At 35.8% G+C, this 7,641-nt stretch overlaps 1 long non-coding RNA gene across 1 annotated transcript in view; it reads left to right on the top strand.

Moving 5' to 3' along the window:
- The first annotated feature begins 700 nt into the window (after nucleotides 1-700).
- LOC141551090 (uncharacterized) overlaps nucleotides 701-7,641 on the top strand; it is a 66,350-nt gene continuing 59,409 nt past the window's right edge. Inside the window, exon 1 of the long non-coding RNA XR_012484778.1 lies at nucleotides 701-793. This is a non-coding gene — a long non-coding RNA (uncharacterized LOC141551090). The remainder of the gene's footprint in view (nucleotides 794-7,641) is intronic.

The following is a 7,641-nucleotide window of genomic DNA, read 5'->3' as shown; positions in this document are numbered from 1 at the left end:
AGTCAAGATGTGAAAGAGATAAATGTATATTACAGCAATTGGAATATAAAAAAAATTCTAATTCTTAAAAAAAAACTTTAAAGAATGGGTAGAATAATGGTGAGCCAGGAGTCTAGGAAAATTTGTCTTTGAGTTCAAATCTGGCCTCAGATTATCTGCGTGATTCTGGGCAAATCATTTCACCCTTCTTGCCTCAGTTTCCATATATATATTGAGCTGGATAAGAAAATAACAAACTATTCCTGTGTCTTTGTCAAGAAAATTCCAGATGGGGTCATGAAGAGTTGGACACTATTAAACAACAACAGAAAATGGGTAGGAATTCTTACTCAAAGAAAAAGCCACTTTCCTCATGATTAATAATAATTCACACTTATATAGATCTTTATAGTGAATAAAACACTTTCAATCATTCAATCAACAAGTACTTATTAAACCCCTACTATGTGCCAGGGACATGTTAAGTGCCTGTGACACAAAGGTAAAGAAGAAAATTGACCCTTCTTTTAAGGATCTTATATTCTATTAATGACTATCTTCAGAAGAATCTCCTAAGACAGAAAAAAAGATCATTATCCCCAGTTCACAAGAGAACTCAGAGTAATTCTGAGTACCCACAATCCCACAGCTGGCAAACTGACTCAAACCCAGGTCTTCTAATTCTAATTCTAAATTCTGTTCTGCCACATAATACCACACTGCTTCTCCATAGGAAAGTCAGGGAGATGACGAGAGTCCTCCTCAAGGAGATGTGAAAAGAACTGCCTAAAATTTAAGTATAGGATAACAAAGGGTGAGTTTTTTAGGGGGAAAAAAAAAGTTAAATTGATCAGGAATTAGAGCATGCTGCAGACTGTTTAAAAGCAGTGAAGTCATTAGAAAAGTCTGTAAAGGTTTTATTTTTTTACTTGATATTTTCCACCAACACTAAATTTGAAGTTTTCTTCATCTATAAACATTGACACATTCTAGAATGAAAGAAAGAAAGGTCATATTTTTGTAAGAAGCAGTAAAATTCATGCAAATCCTTCCCACACGCTTCAATATGAGGATTTCTCAGATCTTATTCAACAATGAAAGCCTAAAATTCAAGTAAGTGGAAGGAAAGTTTTAGAGAAAACAGCAAGGTGAGAGAGGTATATAGATCTCTTTAGATAATTGGATTTTGTCTTTGTGTCCTTGGGTCTGATCTGCTTCTATCCCCATCAAAGTATAATAGGAGAGACTACCAACTAATGAAACAGAGGAAAGTTTCTGAAAAACATTAAGATGAAACAAGGTTCACAGATATAATTAGATAATTGGATCTTTGTGTCTGTGTACTTCTGTCTATTACTTGAACTCCACCAACCAAAAAAGGTCTGGAAAACTTAGTGTCCAGGATGATAAAGGAAGGTACCTGGATATTAGCAGCAAAGTAAAATATGAAATACAGAATCCCACTGTATCTGTTTCAATTGTCTTGTATTACAAAAAGGGAGTCACAGTGGTTAGCCAAGAAAGAGAGCACTGTTGTCTTTTTCTAATAAATAATATTTTCCCCAATTACATGTAAAAACAATTTGTCTTGTTAACATTTAATTTTTAAAATTTTTGAATTTCTAATTTTCTCCCACCTTCTCTCCCCTCCTCCCTCCCTTAGATGGTAAGGAATTTGATATAGGTTTTATATATATGCAATCATGAAAAATATATTTCTATATTAGTTTGTGTTGTTTAAAAAGAAAGGAAAAAATGAAAAAATAAATAAAGTGAAAAATAGCATGTTTTTATCTGCATTCAGAGTCTATCAGGTCTTTCTCTGGAGGTGGATAGCATTTTTCATCATGATTACTTTAGGGCTCTCTTGGATCAGTGTATTACTGAGAAGAGCTAAATCATTCATCAATGATCATCATATAGTATTGCTATTACTGTGTAAAACGTTCTCCTGGTTCTTCTCTTTGCATCATTCATGCAAGTCTTTCCAGGCTTTCTGAAATCAACCTGCTTGATATTTCTTCTAGAACAATAGTATTTCATTACTGTTATATACTACAACTTGTGGGGTTTTTTAAATTATTATAGCTTTTTATTTACAAGATATATACATGGGTAATTTTTCAGCATTGATAATTGTAAAACCTTTTGTTCCAACTTTTCCCCTCCTTCCCTCCACCCCTTCCCCCAGATGGCAGGTTGATCAATATATGTTAAATATACCACAACTTGTTTAGTCATTCCCCAACTGATGAGCATCCTCTCAATTTCCAATTCTTTGCCACCACAAAAAATAGCTGCAATAAGTATTTTTATACAATTAGCTCCCCCCCCCTCACACACACTTTAAAAAAAAATTTCTTTGGGATACAGACCTAATGGTGGTATTGCCGAATCAAATGATATGTGCAGTTTTGTGCCCTTTCGGTGCAGTTCCAAATAGAAAGCTGCTTTCAAAAGGAAATGGGCCACAAAACTTGTTATCAATTCTATTATCTATTTTCACTGGTTTTCGGTGGCTGTTCCCATGTCTAGAATTCCCTTCTTCTTCATCTCTACCTCTTGTCTTCCTTCAAGACCTAGCAAAAATCCTACCTTCTATAAGAAGCCTTTCTTCATTTCCCTTATTACTAGTGTCTTCACTCTGTTAATTATCTTCAATTTATCCCATCTCTATCTTATATAAAGTTGTTTGCATGTTGTCTCTTCCATTAAATTGTGAGTTCCTTGAGGACACTAACTGCCTTTTTCTTTATTTGTGTTTTCAGCACTTAACACAGTATCTGGGCACATAGTAGGAGTTTAATAAATATTTGCTTATTTGACTTCAAAAATGTATGGGAGTCAAGGAGAATTTGTCTGTGATCTGCAGAAATTCTGCTATGCTTGTGTTTCTGCCAATACTATGTAACATCCATGTATATACAAAGCACAAGTTGAGGTCTGTCTTAAAGGAGAAAGTGAAAGAGCTTCCAGAATCCAGCAAGCTTCTTGTGCTCCTTGTAATAAATGGTAACATGGATCCAAAGTGCTGGGCACTAATGATGATAATAATGATAAAGATAATGATGATTGGTGTTTATATAGCACTCACTATGTGCCAAGCGCTGTGCTAAGTGCTTTACAAATATTATGTAATTTGCTACTCACAACAACCTTGGGGGATAAATGCTATTATTATACTATTACACAATTGGGTAAACTGAAACAAACAGGGTTTAATGACTTGTGCAGCTTGTAAGTATCTAAAGCTGGAATTAAATTCAAGCCTTCCTGACTTCAAATCTGATGCTCCATCCATTGTCCCACCTAGAGCTATTTTAATGATGCAAAAACAATCCCCAACCTCAAAGAACTTGTATGGAGGATTGGGGGGGGAAGGGGGGAGGGATTATAATGGGATGGATAATAAATATACATATAAGCATATGTAAGATATATACAAAATAAATTAAAAGTGATTTTGTTTGGAGAGTTTGGAAGATTGATTTTTTTTTTAGGAAATTAGGATTAAGTAATTTATAGTGCCGAGGATACACAGCTAGTAAGTGTTAACCATCTGAGGTCACATTTGAACTCACCATTGCATCATCTAGTTACCCCTATAAAGTAATTTTGCATGGCTAAAACCCAGGGGAATCAAGAAATATCTCTTCTCCCTTCCTGATGCTGTTCCTGACTTCTAGGACTTGAATATCATGCTATGTCATACTGGAACTTCACTCTGTAAAGCCTCCTAACCCTAGGACAATCTCCTATCTCTACTGCCTGCTCATAGAATTTCCTTCTATTAGACTTGCCTTTTTATCAAAGCCATTGAAGAATTCTTTCCAGAGCCTCCAATTTGCTGAAGGAAGAACCCAGAACAATCTACCTTCATTCTATTTCTAGCCTTGGTCCTGACCCTTGCAGCAGGTACTTTTACTCTCCCATCCACAGCAGCTATGTCAAAGTTGTATATGTGAGCACATGAGGGGAGATGGGGCAATATCCCCAACCTAGAAAAAGCAAGAATAATATATAATAATATAGATATATAGATAGATACACACTCCACATCTGGAAGTCTTTTAAAGAGCTTTTAAAATGGCTCTTAGAAAGACATGAATCAATATTTCTGTAGTAAGAACTAAAAAGAAAAACTTTGTTCTAAAGAGTAAGAATTCTACGTTTACAAATGTGTCATACAAAAGAATTTATTTCCCAGGACACTAAATTCTTATAGATTAGGCATCAAAACCTTGCTTCTGGAACAGGTTAATAAATAAATTTTCTGGTGTGTGCCCAGACATGTGAGTTCATTTGTATAGAGAACTGATGAAAAAATTCCCTCTATCAGTACAGACTAGCAAGTATTTGACAACTTTAAAAATTAGAAAGTTGCCTACAAGACTAAATTAAGTGACTTTCCCAGGATATCAAAGATAGGACCTGAACACAAGTACTCCCTTTGTACACTGTGACACTTATCTGTCAAAGTGATTTTGCTTAAGCACAGGTCTGATCATGGCATTTCAGAAATCATGCTAGTCGCTCCTTTCCACTGTGAGGGTCACATCTGAGCTCTTCTGTGTTGTACTGAAGGCACTTTACAAATTAATTCCAACCAACTTTACCAGACTCATTATTATGCATGACTTCCCAGATTCACATATTGTATACTTTGGACAAAGTGACCTTTTTGATGTTCCTCACACACCACACTCTACCTTCCCATCTCTGCTTTTATACAGCCTGTCCCTCATGCAGAGGACACATTCTCTCCTTATCTCACATCTTAAAGAATTCAGTTTATTTCAAAACTCAGATTTCAGGTCTTTTCTGCTCTTTCCAGCTGTTAGTATTGTCCTCCCCCCTCACAAAAAAATCTTATATTTATGCATTTATTTGTACATGTCATATATACACATACCTCTGTAATTTTGTCTCCCCCAATAGGATAAGAGTTTGATGATGATTGATACTGCTTCTTTTTAATCTTTGTGTCTCCCATACCTAGTACAGCATCTGACACATAATAAATTCTTAATAAATGATCGTTTATTGATGGTTGGATTCCCGATTTTGAGTCCTCATCTCTTTCCACTATGACATGCTACCTTTCAATGAGTTTAAACATATATATACATATTTGTCTTGGGAAAATAAAAAAGGGTTATATTTTATAGGTAATTCATCTTTGAAATTTTCTTCCTAAGCTCTCATTTCACCTCTTTGAGCATGCATATTCGGACCCATCTACATACTTCTTCCATTTGTATTTAGACACTTTGGATGTCCCCTATACATAGTTATTCCCTGAATATTTTCAATGGTTTTCTTTTCTATTTTGTGATATAGTTTTTCCCCAGATATTTGATTGGCTGTCTCTTTGCAGTTTCCCAGGCCAAGAACTTTAAGCACAGTCATAGAGAAAGAATAGCAGTTACAGGATAAAGCTACAACCAGGGTCTCCTTAACAACAAGACTAGTCTCCTATCGCAGAACCATGATACCAAATCTCCATTCCAAAATTGATGACCAAAATATAGATAGATAGATAGATAGATAGATAGATAGATAGATAGATAGATAGATGGATGGATGGATGGATGGATGGATGGATGGATGGATGGATGAATGAATGGATGGATGGATGAAAAGATAATTAAATAGATAAAAGTCTAATATATACAAAACCTCAGTAGTGGTGCAGGCAGCTGGAAACCATGCTATACCATATATCATTTCTCTAGGACTTCTCATTTTCAGAACGTTGACTCTAGAATTACTGTAGTCATAGTGTTTAATGTCCCTGTAGGATGATTCTGGCATTTTATTTAAATTGGCCTAAAACTAGGAAAGTACAACTGACTTAGAGGTGAATTGTAATGCCTCAAATAACTTACATGAAAATATTAAACATTATGTATATATATATATATGTGTGTGTGTGTGTGTGTGTGTGTGTGTGTGTGTGTGTGTGTGCTATATGCATATTTACATTGGGTATTAAAAGTTTTCTTTCTCCCTCTATATTGTTTCACTTCATAGTCAAATGAATTCCAAGAGATTCCGGTTTTTTTCCTATGCAGATGATTCTCATCCGTAAAACACAAATTTTGAAGTAGATGGCCTCTAAACAGACAATTCTCTGTCCCCTGCCTTGATCAGATTGCAATTGCAGCTCCAAACTCTCAAACTTAAAAGATCCACAAACCTCAGCATCCCTATTAGTAGGGACAACAGGTGTTCATCACCATGCCCAGTTCACTATCCCAATTTAAATGGCATTTATTTTTATAGTGACCTGACCTAACCTTTTTTTCTTTCTTCCAAAACATACAAATTTACACACACACACACACACACACACACACACACACACACACACACACACACACACACAAACATATTTCCACTCAAAGAGACCTCTTTGTTTTCATAATAAAAAATAATGCTCACAGAGTTGGAAGCAGAGTTGGGAAGTTTGTTGTTCTCCATTAATCACGCACTAGGACATCAGGTATCAAAACAACTAAGGGAGAAAAGTACATTCAAATCCCAGTGAAATAAATGCAATTTCTGGCACTAAGAGCAGGGAGAGCTTCCTGAGGGGTAACCTGGCTGCTCTTCTAAGGAAAACAAAATGTTTCTCTTTAAAAGGTTAATGGGAATAATCTCTTGAGAGGAAGAAAATTATCATTCTGCCATTGACTAGGTGAAGAGTTTGGGGGAGGGCTGGAACCTTTAGCATTGAGCTAACGGGAAGCAGTAAACCTCTTGGATATTCCACAGCAAGGCCACCCTGTTGCTGAAAAGAGCCTAGCAACCTATTCAGTTGATGAGAGATTAAGAAAGAGTGGATGATTCATTCTAAACAAGAATAATCCTCCAAGCATATGAATATATATCATAATTTGTCTGTTGTGGCTAACTTGATCTGTACCATAGCCAACACTGCTATTTGGTCACTCTCAACAGTAACCCTGCCTGGAAATGCCCATCCCTTCTCTTCCACTAATCCAAGCCCCACCTTTACCCTCAGCTCAAGTCTTCCCTACTCAGATTACTGACAGTAGCCCTGTGATTAGAGCTGTCCCGTCTTTCAACACTCCAGGAGGCAATTCATCTGGTCCTGGAGTTCTGAACTCATTTAGGACAAGTAGGCAGTTTCTTTTTTTTTCCGTTCTTTCTTTTTTTCCCCTGAAGCAATTGGGGTTAAGTGACTTGCCCAGGGTCACACAGCTAGGAAGTATTAAGTGGCTATGTATAAGTTACTATATAAGATCAGATTTGAACTTAGGTCCTCCTGACTTCAGGGCTGGTGCTCTATCCACTATACCAACTAGCTGAACCGAGTAGGCACTTATTGATCTTTCACCTATCTTCATCTTTAGGGTATTTTTTTAAATTTATGGAATAAAACAAGCATTTTCAGAACAATGCAATTTTTAAAAAATATGACTACATATGAATTTAAACAAAGTTATCATGCAAATTAATATCCTTTTTTCTTTTTATTTTTTCCCTCTTTTTGTTTGTTTGCTTATTCTTAACTACATCTGTTCAATTCTGTCCCAGTGGAAATATCATTCTTTGTGATAGAAAAGACAAATGGGAAATGAGAGTCCAGTAGTTCTGCTTCCTCTTTGTCCATTAACATCGTGATATGCACCTTTA

Source organism: Sminthopsis crassicaudata, chromosome 1 (genome assembly GCF_048593235.1).
Source record: "Sminthopsis crassicaudata isolate SCR6 chromosome 1, ASM4859323v1, whole genome shotgun sequence".
Classification (NCBI taxonomy): Eukaryota; Metazoa; Chordata; class Mammalia; order Dasyuromorphia; family Dasyuridae; genus Sminthopsis; species Sminthopsis crassicaudata.
Note: the sequence above shows the minus strand (reverse complement) of the source record. Positions and strands in the feature narration are given on the sequence as shown.